At 42.9% G+C, this 15,975-nt stretch overlaps 1 protein-coding gene across 1 annotated transcript in view; it reads right to left on the minus strand.

The window, feature by feature from the left end:
- Positions 1-15,975, minus strand: part of LOC145395265 (glutamate receptor ionotropic, kainate 3-like) — a 110,426-nt gene that overhangs the window by 23,811 nt on the left and 70,640 nt on the right. The gene's annotated exons all lie outside the window — the stretch shown is intronic.

Below are 15,975 nucleotides of genomic sequence, written 5' to 3' on the forward strand. Positions count from 1 at the left end.
GTGCCTTCTCGACTGCATAAAATATTAAATATTTGGATTATGCGCAATGATTAAGTAACCGACAGCATTTGCTGGACTAACACCAGATATTTAACACTTACACCACACACACACACACACACACACACACACACACACACACACATGCCCTTCCTCCCGCCCGCCCGCACGCACGCAAGAACACACGAACAAAAACAAAAGCACGTGTGTGTGTGTGTGTGTGTGTGTGTGTGTGTGTGTGTGTGTGTGTGTGTGTGTGTGTGTGTGTGTGTGTGTGTGTGTGTGTGTGTGTGTGTGTGAAACGAAAATTATTTAGCGAATATATAATCGCAGCTATGACGTACGGTTTGAGATATGAAACTAATAAAACTGATGAAAACAAACTAATCCGTTCCCAAAGAGCAATGGAAAGGTCAGTGTTGGGAATGTCTTTGACAGACGAACAGATCAACCTGGGTGAGAGGGCAGACTAAAGAAAAAAAAAAAAAACACGATAAAGGTTACAAAGAACAGAGATGGAAGTGGGCAAGTCATACAGCAAGAATAAGGGATAACTGATGGAGGAATAGGTTGTGACTTTTTCTTTTTTTTTTTTTTGTGTCCGACTCTGGGCATAGGCTTCACGCCTGCTCGCAAGGCCAAGCAGTCCTCCTACATACCATACACCTCTCTATATGTCACCACTTCGGCGCTAGCACCCACCGTTCATATTGAACACATGCCAGGGCTGTCTCATACAAGACTGGCGTTTTGGTATTAGCGGGGGTAATTTTACATGTCGGAGGGTCTTCTGGTAAATCAGTAAAGTCTGATTTTATGAAATTCAAATCCATAAACGGTTATCTGCCCAGCAGGGATTTGAACCCGGGTCCGGTAGGACTGCAGGCCACCTCTCTACCGATTAAGCCATTGCAAGAGATTGCAAGAGATTGCAAAGGTAGCAGAAGGAGGCCAGAAAGGAGATGCAGAGACGAGATAGAAAAGTTTGCAGGCAAAATGTGGCAGAGATTGGCCTTGTCAAGGAATTCGTGAAGAAGGTTGGGGGAGGCCTTTGTTCAGCAGTAACCTTCCAATGGCTGGATGATGATGATTTTATACATACATCTCTCTCTCTCTCTCTCTCTCTCTCTCTACCTATATATATATATATATATATATATGGAGTCCCAGTGGTAAAGTGTGCATTTTTGTACACTGAAGACCAAGGGTTCGCGCCCGCCAGGATAATAAACCTTGGGAACGTTCTTCAGGCCACGTACTGCATTGGCGGGCACAAGGGGTGCTGTGGTTGAACCAGTGTCGCATACTATAAAGTATGCTTGTACCCTGTTGGCTTGCGCGGGCTGATTTCACTTGGTTCACAGACTACACACACATCCAAAGCCATTCCAACTACACTTACAAGCACTTTCACCATACATATGATCTCTACTAGGCACCCAAAGCCACTTGGTAGAAATACATTCTGTATCGTTCCCACTTCGTTCGGGATTGGCAGTATATATATATATATATATATATATATGGTCTGTCTGTCTGTCTGTTTGCCCGTCTGTCGTCTATAAGAATCGAGGAGATTCATATAGAACAAAATAAACAGCTCAAAAAGGTTTAACTTTATATTACAAATTTAGAAGTGTACATAACAGAGTGAAAGATAAGTTAATAGGGGAGTGAAAGATAAAAATTGTAGATTATAGTGGAGAAGGGAGAAAAAGTGAGCCGATAGAGAGAACACTTTAAGGAACTGTTTAACATACAGTAGAGAATGAGTGTAATGTGAGTATAAATGGCTGGGAATGACTGGGAGAAGGAGGGAGATCAGATGGGAAGAATAGATCAGTTGGATGGAAATAGTGGAAGCAATGAAGAAAGACAAAATGGGGCAAGCCTCATCAATTGATGGAGTGTGTGGTGAAATGCAGAAGCATGGGAGAGAGATATTAATAGAATGGATATGGAAGATGTGTAGATTGGCCTAGGAGGAAGGTAGAGTCCCGGAGGATTGGAAGTCAGGTATAATATTTCTATGTACAAAGGAAAAGGGGAAAATGAACTGTGTGGTAATCATATAGGCATTTGTCTTCTTAGTGTAATAGAAAAGTATATGGTATGATTCTTATCGACAAAGTTAGTGAAATACAAGAGGAATTAGCTGAAGAAGAAACGGGATGTTTTAGGAGGGGAAGAGGTTGTGTAGATCAAATATTTATCGTAAGGTGTTTAGTGGAAAAGTTTCTAGAGAAGGGGAGAAAGCTGTATGCGGCCTTCATGGATTTGCAGGAAGCATATGACAGAGTGGATAGACAGGGAATGTGGAAAATACTAAATATGTATGAGGTACAGTAAATGGGAACCTGCTGAATGCTGTGACGAGTATGTATGAGGGTGCTAAAGCGGCAGTTGTGTGGATGGTGAACTGAGATAATTTTTCTATTTGGATATTGAATTGAAACAGCGATGTGTTGTGTCTCCATGGTTGTTCACTGTGTATATGGATGGGGTTGTAAAAGAGATAGAGGGTAATGCAGTGGATGTTGGAGCGGCCCTAATGAGAGAGCAACATTTGGAATCTTCTTGTACTGTTGTTTGCAGATGATACTGTACTGTTAAGTGAAGTTGAAGGGGAACTGCAAGGCTTGGTGAATGAGTTTGGGAGTGTGTGTAAGAAATGATACAAAAAAGGTGAAAGGAGGGAAGAGTAAAGTTAGGGTCTTCAAGAGAAATGAAGTCGCTGAATTTACAGTAAGGATGGATGATGAGGAAATGGAAAATGTGCATTTAAATACTTGCGTAGTGTGATGTGTAAGGATGGAAGTTCGAAGAATAAAGTTCTTGAATGGGTACAGAAGGGAAGAAAAGTTGCTGGTTCTTTAAAGCAGTCATAAGAAAGCGGGAAGTGTGCATGGAAAAAAAAAAAAATCCTGCATAAGAGTATTGTAATTTCAATTCGAGCGCATGGAAGTGAAGCTTGGACCTTGTTGGAACGACACAAGTCAAGAGTGAGAGCAATGGAAATGAGTTATTTGAGAGGAGCTTGTGAAGTTAAATGGAGAGACAGACAGACAAATGAGGAAGTGAAGAAGCGCTGTTGTGTTGGTATGGATGTGATAGAAAGCATTAGGAGAAATACAGTGAGGTGGTTTGGCTATGAGGATGGAGAGCGAGAGAGTATCTATCTATCTATCTATCCATCTATCTATCTATCTATCTATATATATATATATATATCTATCTATCTATCTATCTATATATATATATATGTAAAAATATATAAGTGAAGTGGAGGGGGGGAAGGGAGGGGGAGGCCAAGGATGAGATGGAAGAATGGAGTGAAGAGGTTTATGAAAGATGGGGGAGTGAGCTGGGGGGAAGGCAGTTAAATGGCAGACAAGGTGACATGAAGGCAATTTGTTTGTGGCCAACCCTTGCGGGATTAATGTATCTGACAATATATAGATCGATACATAACAGCTATTAAAGTGGCGCCCCTGATGGCCATGATTAGAAGTAATTAGAAATAATCAAGTCAACATGGTGGCCAATTACTGTAGGTTTTTTTTACTTCCACATCCATATCATTACCAGCTACAACGGGCCGGATGAATGAACCGATTAATGGGGTGGGGAGGGCGGATGGGGTGGGCGGGCATGATTTGTGGTTGGGTGAGTAGTGGAAAATCAGTTCATGGTGGGAATAGGTCTGTGGGGAGTATATATCCCTGGGAAAACGGGCCCATGAAGGAACATGGGTTCAGTTTGGCTAAATGGTACCCTGCTGGTGTTCTCCCACAGGGGAAGTGGTCGTCCAAGGCCCCAGGCAATGCCGACATGCACGACCATTAGGTTTTGCCCGGGCAATGCCGGATACCCTTGCTAATTGTCTATTCATTTCTTATTTATCTTTTCAGTTTTTCTAAAAGTTTGTTTGTTCGTAGGGTGAATATTATACATAATGTGTCTAGTTTTCCTTTTTATTTTAATTTTTTTTGGACGTTTCGGGAAAGACATTGCACATCTTCAGCTACTCTAATAAACAGAAAGAAAATATCCTGGAGGCCTGATAATAAAAGTATATATATATAGCACACAGATGTTTAAAAATTTTTATTGCAGAATAAACTGTTCTACTGCTATTAGCATATTACAGAGTAACTACTTCCAGATGACAAATGATTACATGGAGCATACTTGTGAAAGTAGTTGCAATGTATGGTGACAGAAAATAAAATTGCACCGAAGTATCACGGCCAACATTACACTGTGTATAAAATACTTCTGATAATATATGATGACGTGGATATCAGCGACATCCATCATAACTTCATCAAACATAAGATACTCTTTGTCTTCAGGACGAAGAAATCACCAAGACGAGGACCGTAAATAAATTTAATCACTTACGTGGCGGAAGAGTTGCCCTGCCAGAACATTCAGAGTCCTGTTTAAATCTTTCCAATCACCACTTCACTCAAGCGGAAGAACAAGTTTTTAACCTTGGGCTCACATGTCACCTCTAGCCCAAAAATTATAAGATTAATAAGATGATAGAACTTCAGCTTCTGTACAAATCTCTTCCCACTGTGGAACAACAAGGAAAAATCGCTGTAAGCTCAGACCTGCAAGACCAATTGAGGGCAGAAGGCACACGGCGACGAAGCTCCAAGCAAAGCATTATCTTCTCACTCTAACTCCTAGCAGCTAAGAACCCAAACACTTCTGAGGATACAGTCATCAGGAGAGATTGTAAATCCAGCATAAGCGTTCTGCGTCACAAGAAAGACTGACTTCAGAAACCTGAATTCATTGTTAGTGATGACACAAAATTCAAACAAATTTTACGTGACCCCACTGAAAAAGGTCAGCACCATAATCACAGCTACCAATGCATGTCAAGAACATTTTCACCTCTCACCCATCACAGAACGATATGCCCCTCACTATATAAATGGAAATGCAAAGGTACACAAGAACAACAATCCACTGTGACTTATCACCTCCCAAGTAACAACCCCAACATACGGTAGCTAAACAGTTTAATAAACTAACCTCACAGTATATTCCAGCTAATTTATTCCTGAAGTCTACCCATCAGTTCACTGATATGACACGCACCACACAGCCCAATAGACTCATGGCTTCCTTAGATGTGGAAAGTCTTTTCACAAACTTACATGTAGATCAGTCTATGAAGATCGTTGAACTCGTAGAAAATGTACCTCACCATCATATGGAACTCCAACCCAAGATTTCAGCTAGCAACTTCATGTCACTGCTGAAAGCCTACACTACTGAAGCCCCCTTCTGCGGTCCAGATGGCAAGCTCTGTCCACAAATTAATGGGGATAGCCTGACTTTGCCATTGGGCCCAACTTTCGCTAATTTTTACATATTATTAATAGAGATAGAGAATTACTCCTTTCGTCCCCCAATTGCTGTCGCTAGTGACAGGCATAGTGAAAGAGTATAACCAGACCAAACAATCAAAATCTGAAAGGGAAAAGAGATCAGTCTCGAATTTTACCTATGAACTGGGTGTTCATAGCAATATTTCTTTTCTCGATCTGTCATTCTATGATAACAAAGGGGATTACATTACGACAGTATATTGTAAACCCACTGACTTAGGTAAATACCTAATCCCATTTCCGCCCAGCGTCCTGAATACAGGACGAAACTAGGCATTTTCAAAAGTGAATAAGGTGGGGAACCCCGGAGTAGGGACCTGTGAGCTGATAGGAGGAGGGCGGTACACTTAGCAGCCTTCCAGTACAACCCCACACATAAACCCTGAGCACTAATGGGTCAGTGCTGTGGATGAGTGTCTCCGGTGATATGCAGTAAACTATCACTCGCATCGTGCCCACAGAAATTGCGCATCTTGGCATCTCTCCCGTTAAGAGGTCACAAATTTCAAACAAATCCGGCTACTCCAACTCAGTTATCGATAGAGAAATAAGTAAGTTCATAAATAAATTAATTTCTCCATCTCAGCAACCCTCACAATACAGCGCATAATAAATATGGATACTACTGTAATCAGATGTTACCTTCCGAAAAAAAAAAAAAGAACGTGTGTTGAGATATATCATTCCACGAATGTATCCTGCACAACCTCCTCTGATAAACTCGACCTTATCACCCTCTACAAAAACAAGAGAGCAAACTATTTGTGAAAAACAACACTAGCAACACCAACAATTTCAAAGTACCAGTGTCGTATATCAAGTCAGCAGTCCATACAAAGAATGTAAACTTCAAATTATGAACTACATTGGTATGACTACACGAACACTGGGCAGACGTATTGTGAGGTGCCTTCCATCAGGCGCGTTAATGATGACATGACACTCCACCACACCTCAGTATATATACATATTTTAGCTGAAAACACTAATGTAATCATGGAATGTACTGATCATCTTAAACTCCAAATTGCTGAAGCTTTCTTAATGCGCGAACACACTACCGCCTGGAACAGCCAAACCACCGAACAAGGCAGAATGTTAATACTGTTTACCAACACAAGTCCCCAACCCCTACGACAGGTGACAGCCTATAGACAGCCATAACACGCAAACACGCCTAACCATACAAGGCGACACAAAGCTCACAGCAAATCATACAACCTCCGTAGTCTAGCACGGAGACCATAGCTATCAAGTCACTCGTTACTAGCCTAAGCATTTTTTACGGACACTGTGTAACGCTGACTGTGTACTTTCAGTGTAAAAAAATTATTTTCTTGATCAACACACATCATAATTATCTCCACCAGTGGAGTTGTAGAAAGTTACGTATTCACTCCAGTTTTCCTGTTTGTTAGATTGAACAAAAAATATATGAAAAAGTTACTGATGGATTTCATTTCTTTTTTTTTTTATGTGGGTCATGGACGAAGGAAGAGTTCATTAAATTTTGGTGGTGATCTGAGTTGTCTTGTATAGGCGCTGGTAGAGGTATGCGCTCTGTGAGTGCTGTCATTATGGGCTCTGTGAGTGCTGTCATTATGCGCTCTGTGAGTGCTGTCATTATGGGCTCTGTGAGTGCTGTCATTATGCGCTCTGTGAGTGCTGTCATTATGGGCTCTGTGAGTGCTGTCATTATGGGCTCTGTGAGTGCTGTCATTATGCGCTCTGTGAGTGCTGTCATTATGGGCTCTGTGAGTGCTGTCATTATGCGCTCTGTGAGTGCTGTCATTATGGGCTCTGTGAGTGCTGTCATTATGGGCTCTGTGAGTGCTGTCATTATGGGCTCTGTGAGTGCTGTCATTATGGGCTCTGTGAGTGCTGTCATTATGGGCTCTGTGAGTGCTGTCATTATGGGCTCTGTGAGTGCTGTCATTATGGGCTCTGTGAGTGCTGTCATTATGGGCTCTGTGAGTGCTGTCATTATGCGCTCTGTGAGTGCTGTCATTATGGGCTCTGTGAGTGCTGTCATTATGCGCTCTGTGAGTGCTGTCATTATGCGCTCTGTGAGTGCTGTCATTATGGGCTCTGTGAGTGCTGTCATTATGGGCTCTGTGAGTGCTGTCATTATGCGCTCTGTGAGTGCTGTCATTATGGGCTCTGTGAGTGCTGTCATTATGGGCTCTGTGAGTGCTGTCATTATGCGCTCTGTGAGTGCTGTCATTATGGGCTCTGTGAGTGCTGTCATTATGGGCTCTGTGAGTGCTGTCATTATGGGCTCTGTGAGTGCTGTCATTATGGGCTCTGTGAGTGCTGTCATTATGGGCTCTGTGAGTGCTGTCATTATGCGCTCTGTGAGTGCTGTCATTATGGGCTCTGTGAGTGCTGTCATTATGCGCTCTGTGAGTGCTGTCATTATGGGCTCTGTGAGTGCTGTCATTATGCGCTCTGTGAGTGCTGTCATTATGGGCTCTGTGAGTGCTGTCATTATGGGCTCTGTGAGTGCTGTCATTATGGGCTCTGTGAGTGCTGTCATTATGGGCTCTGTGAGTGCTGTCATTATGGGCTCTGTGAGTGCTGTCATTATGGGCTCAGTGAGTGCTGTCATTATGGGCTCTGTGAGTGCTGTCATTATGGGCTCTGTGAGTGCTGTCATTATGGGCTCTGTGAGTGCTGGCATTATGGGCTCTGTGAGTGCTATCATTATGGGCTCTGTGAGTGCTGTCATTATGGGCTCTGTGAGTGCTGTCATTATGGGCTCTGTGAGTGCTGTCATTATGGGCTCTGTGAGTGCTGTCATTATGGGCTCTGTGAGTGCTGTCATTATGGGCTCTGTGAGTGCTGTCATTATGGGCTCTGTGAGTGCTGTCATTATGGGCTCTGTGAGTGCTGTCATTATGGGCTCTGTGAGTGCTGTCATTATGGGCTCTGTGAGTGCTGTCATTATGGGCTCTGTGAGTGCTGTCATTATGGGCTCTGTGAGTGCTGTCATTATGGGCTCTGTGAGTGCTGTCATTATGGGCTCTGTGAGTGCTGTCATTATGGGCTCTGTGAGTGCTGTCATTATGGGCTCTGTGAGTGCTGTCATTATGGGCTCTGTGAGTGCTGTCATTATGGGCTCTGTGAGTGCTGTCATTATGGGCTCTGTGAGTGCTGTCATTATGGGCTCTGTGAGTGCTGTCATTATGGGCTCTGTGAGTGCTGTCATTATGGGCTCTGTGAGTGCTGTCATTATGGGCTCTGTGAGTGCTGTCATTATGCGCTCTGTGAGTGCTGTCATTATGGGCTCTGTGAGTGCTGTCATTATGGGCTCTGTGAGTGCTGTCATTATGGGCTCTGTGAGTGCTGTCATTATGGGCTCTGTGAGTGCTGTCATTATGGGCTCTGTGAGTGCTGTCATTATGGGCTCTGTGAGTGCTGTCATTATGCGCTCTGTGAGTGCTGTCATTATGGGCTCTGTGAGTGCTGTCATTATGGGCTCTGTGAGTGCTGTCATTATGGGCTCTGTGAGTGCTGTCATTATGGGCTCTGTGAGTGCTGTCATTATGGGCTCTGTGAGTGCTGTCATTATGGGCTCTGTGAGTGCTGTCATTATGGGCTCTGTGAGTGCTGTCATTATGGGCTCTGTGAGTGCTGTCATTATGCGCTCTGTGAGTGCTGTCATTATGGGCTCTGTGAGTGCTGTCATTATGGGCTCTGTGAGTGCTGTCATTATGGGCTCTGTGAGTGCTGTCATTATGGGCTCTGTGAGTGCTGTCATTATGCGCTCTGTGAGTGCTGTCATTATGGGCTCTGTGAGTGCTGTCATTATGGGCTCTGTGAGTGCTGTCATTATGGGCTCTGTGAGTGCTGTCATTATGGGCTCTGTGAGTGCTGTCATTATGGGCTCTGTGAGTGCTGTCATTATGGGCTCTGTGAGTGCTGTCATTATGCGCTCTGTGAGTGCTGTCATTATGCGCTCTGTGAGTGCTGTCATTATGGGCTCTGTGAGTGCTGTCATTATGGGCTCTGTGAGTGCTGTCATTATGGGCTCTGTGAGTGCTGTCATTATGGGCTCTGTGAGTGCTGTCATTATGGGCTCTGTGAGTGCTGTCATTATGGGCTCTGTGAGTGCTGTCATTATGCGCTCTGTGAGTGCTGTCATTATGCGCTCTGTGAGTGCTGTCATTATGGGCTCTGTGAGTGCTGTCATTATGGGCTCTGTGAGTGCTGTCATTATGGGCTCTGTGAGTGCTGTCATTATGGGCTCTGTGAGTGCTGTCATTATGGGCTCTGTGAGTGCTGTCATTATGGGCTCTGTGAGTGCTGTCATTATGGGCTCTGTGAGTGCTGTCATTATGCGCTCTGTGAGTGCTGTCATTATGGGCTCTGTGAGTGCTGTCATTATGGGCTCTGTGAGTGCTGTCATTATGGGCTCTGTGAGTGCTGTCATTATGGGCTCTGTGAGTGCTGTCATTATGGGCTCTGTGAGTGCTGTCATTATGGGCTCTGTGAGTGCTGTCATTATGGGCTCTGTGAGTGCTGTCATTATGGGCTCTGTGAGTGCTGTCATTATGGGCTCTGTGAGTGCTGTCATTATGGGCTCTGTGAGTGCTGTCATTATGGGCTCTGTGAGTGCTGTCATTATGGGCTCTGTGAGTGCTGTCATTATGGGCTCTGTGAGTGCTGTCATTATGCGCTCTGTGAGTGCTGTCATTATGGGCTCTGTGAGTGCTGTCATTATGGGCTCTGTGAGTGCTGTCATTATGGGCTCTGTGAGTGCTGTCATTATGGGCTCTGTGAGTGCTGTCATTATGGGCTCTGTGAGTGCTGTCATTATGGGCTCTGTGAGTGCTGTCATTATGGGCTCTGTGAGTGCTGTCATTATGGGCTCTGTGAGTGCTGTCATTATGCGCTCTGTGAGTGCTGTCATTATGGGCTCTGTGAGTGCTGTCATTATGCGCTCTGTGAGTGCTGTCATTATGCGCTCTGTGAGTGCTGTCATTATGGGCTCTGTGAGTGCTGTCATTATGGGCTCTGTGAGTGCTGTCATTATGGGCTCTGTGAGTGCTGTCATTATGGGCTCTGTGAGTGCTGTCATTATGGGCTCTGTGAGTGCTGTCATTATGGGCTCTGTGAGTGCTGTTATTATGCGCTCTGTGAGTGCTGTCATTATGGGCTCTGTGAGTGCTGTCATTATGGGCTCTGTGAGTGCTGTCATTATGGGCTCTGTGAGTGCTGTCATTATGGGCTCTGTGAGTGCTATCATTATGGGCTCTGTGAGTGCTGTCATTATGGGCTCTGTGAGTGCTGTCATTATGCGCTCTGTGAGTGCTGTCATTATGCGCTCTGTGAGTGCTGTCATTATGGGCTCTGTGAGTGCTGTCATTATGGGCTCTGTGAGTGCTGTCATTATGGGCTCTGTGAGTGCTGTCATTATGGGCTCTGTGAGTGCTGTCATTATGGGCTCTGTGAGTGCTGTCATTATGGGCTCTGTGAGTGCTGTCATTATGCGCTCTGTGAGTGCTGTCATTATGGGCTCTGTGAGTGCTGTCATTATGGGCTCTGTGAGTGCTGTCATTATGGGCTTTGTGAGTGCTGTCATTATGGGCTCTGTGAGTGCTATCATTATGCGCTCTGTGAGTGCTGTCATTATGGGCTCTGTGAGTGCTGTCATTATGGGCTCTGTGAGTGCTGTCATTATGGGCTCTGTGAGTGCTGTCATTATGGGCTCTGTGAGTGCTGTCATTATGGGCTCTGTGAGTGCTGTCATTATGGGCTCTGTGAGGGCAGTCACTTTATTTTCATGTGCTCCATGAACTCAACTGTCATATGGAAGTAGTAACTTTGTGTTATGTATTAGCAGTGGAACAATTTCTTCTGTATTAACGAACATTTTTTTTTAAATAACAGAACAGAGGAAGAAAAAACAAGTAAATACAAAAAAAAAAAAATCATACACCAGATTACTGGCTTCCTCTATTCATAAAATATCTGTAACAGTTGGATTTGAGCAGCTGTAGGTTGAAGTTTGGGGGAAAACAAAGGGGAAACAATTCCGGGGAAGTGAATTCCAGAGAGATGCAGTTCGGGAAATAAAAGAAATATGATAGGCAGAAGTTCTGCAATATGGCTGTGTGACATTCCAGTCAGGAGCACCAGATGCCCGTGCACCACGAGGAAAGGCATGGAGAGGTGGCACAATGGATGCAACTTCGTCTGAGCATTTGCCATGAAAATATCTGTAAAATATTGCAAGGGAGGCAACATTCCTTCTTATTTGTAGGGGAGGTTTTTATTATAGCAGGGTTATTAATAATTCCAGTAGCTTTGTTCTGAAATTTGTCTAGTTATTTTAGTGCAACCTCTCCACATCCCTTTCACAAGGGTGAGTAATACTCAATCTGAGAGTGCACATAACTCTTTTAAATCATAGATACCTGCTCGTCAGTGAAGAAGTTATGGACTCTGTACAATAATCCAAGTTTCTCTGAGGCGGTTTTAGCAAGTGATCTGACATGAGAGGTCCAGCTAAGGGCATTGTTAAGTGAGACACCGAGAATTTCAGTACTTTTGGAAATGGGAATAATAGTAGCACTGAAGGTAACATATGGATCTGGCAATACCTGTCTATTAGTAAATTGCATATATCTGGTTTTCCTAGCATTAAATGAGAAAAAGTTGTTTTGTCCCCATTCTTTGATCGTAGATAAGTCTTGTTTTATGAAGATGGCTGTACTGAGTTAAGACTTATAGATATTAGACTTTGTAAAGGGGTCTTTGAGTGTGAATGAACTGTGAAGTATTGAGTCATCTGCTTATGAATGCATGGGATTGTGGGTGACACATAAGAGATCATTAATATGAACCAGGAACAGGGTTAACACCAGAACTGATCCCTGTGGTTCGCTGGCGTAAATTGAGTGGAAATTGGAATATACATTATCTACTTTTACTCTTATTTTTCTGTCGCTGAGATATGAGGAAAGCAGAGGAACAAAAGACGTTAGTCCATAGCAAGGGAGTTTGGACAACAGGGAATGTTGCCACACTCTGTCGAAAGCTTTAGAAATACTGTATCAAGGGCTACTGCATCAGTTTCTCAATGTTGGTCAATTGATTGATGGATGGTATGAGTCAGGAGATTGAGTATGTCAGTGGTGGATTTTCGTGGCGAAAACCATACTGTTTATCGTGGGGAAAACCATACTGTTTATCACTAATGAAGTTGCTGGATTCAAGATGTTTAACTAAGTGCTTATTAACCAAAATTTCAAATATTTTATCAAGAGGAGATGTGACAGCTATTGGTCTGTAATTAGAGGGGTCAGAGGAAGTTCCATTCTTTGGAATTGGGTGGATATTGGCTTCTTTCCATGAATTAGGGAATGGAGAAGCACGTATGCATCGTCTGAATAATTTAGCTAGAACAGAGGCAAGTTCTGGGGAACACTTTTTCAAAACAATAGGAGAAATTCCATCTGGGCCTGGTGCTTTATTGGTTGGTAAATTGTCTAGGATGGATTTTACGTATCTTGTCTGTATGTTAAGTGGAACACTTTCTGGAGAGTCAAGTTCTAGTACTGGGACGTTCTTGCTGACTTCTTCTATGGCAGAATTTCTGGCAAATGAACTGGCAATGATATCTGCTTTCCCACACGGGTCATTTGTGATGTTGCCATCTGAAGATTATAGTGGGGGAATGGATGATGACTTGTTAAAGTTATTATTGAAAGAATTGAGAGTTGACCAGAATATTCTTTTGTCATTAGGGTTGTTACAGTAAGTAGTTTTGATGCTTGATATTGAAGAAAGTTTGATTTAGCGAGATTTATTACAGCTTTTGCATGGCTTCTAGGATTTTTTTTATTGACAGAGTGATTCAGATGTTTTGATTTTAAGGGAGAGTTATATGCTAATGACCCTTGGGCTGTTGCTCCGGCACAGTTGCTATCAAACATTTTGGAGAGTTCAATCTTTCAGTGAACTGTTGACTTGGTATGAATAAATCAATACCAGCTAGTATTAAGTCATTAATATGGGACTCGGTAGAACTGACATCTCTAAGAGAAGAAAGACTGCCATGGAATGCCAACAAGGTAATTTCTAAATCCATCCCAGTTTGCCCTATCAAAGTGCCATCGTGTCACCCTGACAGGTTCAGAATGGGGAGGTTTGAGAGGGCTAACTAATGAGGCTTTGATGAGATTGTGGTCAGAGGATCCAAGTGGTGACAATACCTCTATCCTGTATTGATCTGGATTTTTTTTGTCAGGAATAGATCCAAGGGATGGGCATTATGGCCAGGATTATCTGGTATTCTGGTTGGTTGCTTTGTCAACTGTGTGTGATTAAACGATTCTGCAAACAGGTCACACTCTAGATCAGCATCGTCAGTCTTAGCAGAATGCAATAACCACTCAACGTTATGTGCATTAAAATCACTCAAAATGGGAATTTCGTTGCTAAGGGCAAGGTTAAGGTTACTCAACTGTATGGATATGGAGTCAAATACACTGGTTTCTGAAGAAGCATTGGGGGAGCAATAGACTACACATTATATTTGGTAATATTTAGATATTTTAGTTTATACAGTGAGTAATCAAAATTCATTGAAGTCAACTCTAAAGCAGTGTCAACTGCATATTCAGATTTGATAAAACAACATGTGACACCCTTGTTACGGAAGTTTGTGATGAGATGGTAACCAGGAAAGCAAAATGGGGATATTTTGGTACAGGGAGAAATTTGTAATGCTGCGAGGAACAGGACCAGAGAGGATATGGACTGTAGGAAAAAATGAACTGAATTCAGATTGCTGCTGAGACCACGGATATTGGTGAATAATAAGAGCGAACCTGCACTTCTCCACTGACGAGGATGAATGGAATTAACAACAGTCGCTGCCGGCACAGTCGCATTATGGCGAACAGGAGGACCCTGTGCTGCCAGCCCTACCCTGCCGGAGGTGACAATCAGATACCACCTCTTTTGCTAGTAATAATGCAGTGGCCATTGATAAAGGGAGTGGAAATAGGTGTGATATCTTAGGTGCATGTAGTATGGTGCAGACAGCTGAAGGTAGAGGTAATAAGAGAGTATGCTGGAAGGCACTGAAAATGTTCAGCAAAGAGAGATGGTCAGAATAAAGTCCTAAGGGCTGGTGAAACGGGAGCTCCAGCTCCCCCTGTCACCAGCTTGCCATCCACATTTGGAGTACTGCGCTGTTCGACTGGTGTTACAGTGTACTCTCCTGAAAATGTATAGCTCTTGTGTGCTTTATATACTTATATTGCCGGACCTCTAAGGTATGTTATCTCGGTTACAGTAACAGAACATGTGCAACTTGATGTGCGAACGTTCTATGTTTATGAAAATAAAAATGAAAATTGGTCACATTCTATAATAACCTTCATCCTACGAACAAACTGTTAGAAGAACTGAAAAAATGAATAAGAAAATGGTGAAAACTGAACATGTCTTGGACTTTATTATTATATGATTTAAATGATATACTGCATAAATATATATATATATATATATATATATATATATATATATATGTGTGTGTGTGTGTGTGTGTGTGTGTGTGTGTTTTGTGTGTGTTGTACATACATACATATACGGTAGATATATAGGCAGATGGATATACAGAGTCATTCGCATAAAAAAATTTTCATGCAGAAAGGGAAGAGCCATAGAGCTTCGAACCGGCAAAACTTGTTCTTTCGTAAAATTATTCAGCAAAAAGGAAAACCCAAGATTCAGTCATTTCTAGCTGCCTGAGCACATTGCATTTAAAAGACTGATTACAGGCAGTAGGAAAGAATAACTACAGTAGATAGTTTTAGAGTTCAGCAGGTGCATGCATGACAGACTGAGAAAACTGGCTGACTCTTACATGAGAATGTTGGGAGAGAAGAGAGGTGAGAATGTGTAGCTAGACGGCTGCTGTGTGCCAACAGAGAGTTCGAATGAACAGTAACCAAAATAGTAGTTACAAGAGAGAGAGAGAGAGAGAGAGAGAGAGAGAGAGAGAGAGAGAGAGAGAGAGAGAGAGAGATGGAACACTGTGGAGCTGAGAGAGGCTGCAGCAAGTCATAGAGACAAGGGGAGTTGTTGAACTGTTGAGAGGAATACCATTGAATTCACCTATTTGGAAGTATTACAGGTGATTAGCAGCCCCCCTCCCACGCGAGAGCTGTACTATATACGCTGTATGGAGAAAAAAATGGTGACAGTAAAAGTCAGTATCTGAGTGGGGTTCAAGGAAAGCATAGAGCTGGTACAGCACACCCACCCACTATGAAGTTATGAAGCTGCAGGAGGAGTAATGTGATCTTTCGAAGACAGATCATGAGAAAAGGAGACATCAAGAATATTAAGACACGAAGCAGGACTGAGATGAGTGATACTGGAGGTAAGGGGACAGTCATGCGGTAGATTATGTTGATATTGATGATCCGGATTTTTGAGACATTAAAGCAATAAGGCTCTTATTGTACCAGACAGAATAGAACTCTGAAGTCGGATTTGCCAAAAACTCATGCTTATTAATTTATTTTATTTTTTATTTTTGAAAATCGGA

The sequence above is a fragment of the Coenobita brevimanus genome, chromosome 30 (assembly GCF_032717465.1).
Source record: "Coenobita brevimanus isolate Jiangsu-jjx chromosome 30, ASM3271746v2, whole genome shotgun sequence".
In the NCBI taxonomy this organism is placed as follows: Eukaryota; Metazoa; Arthropoda; class Malacostraca; order Decapoda; family Coenobitidae; genus Coenobita; species Coenobita brevimanus.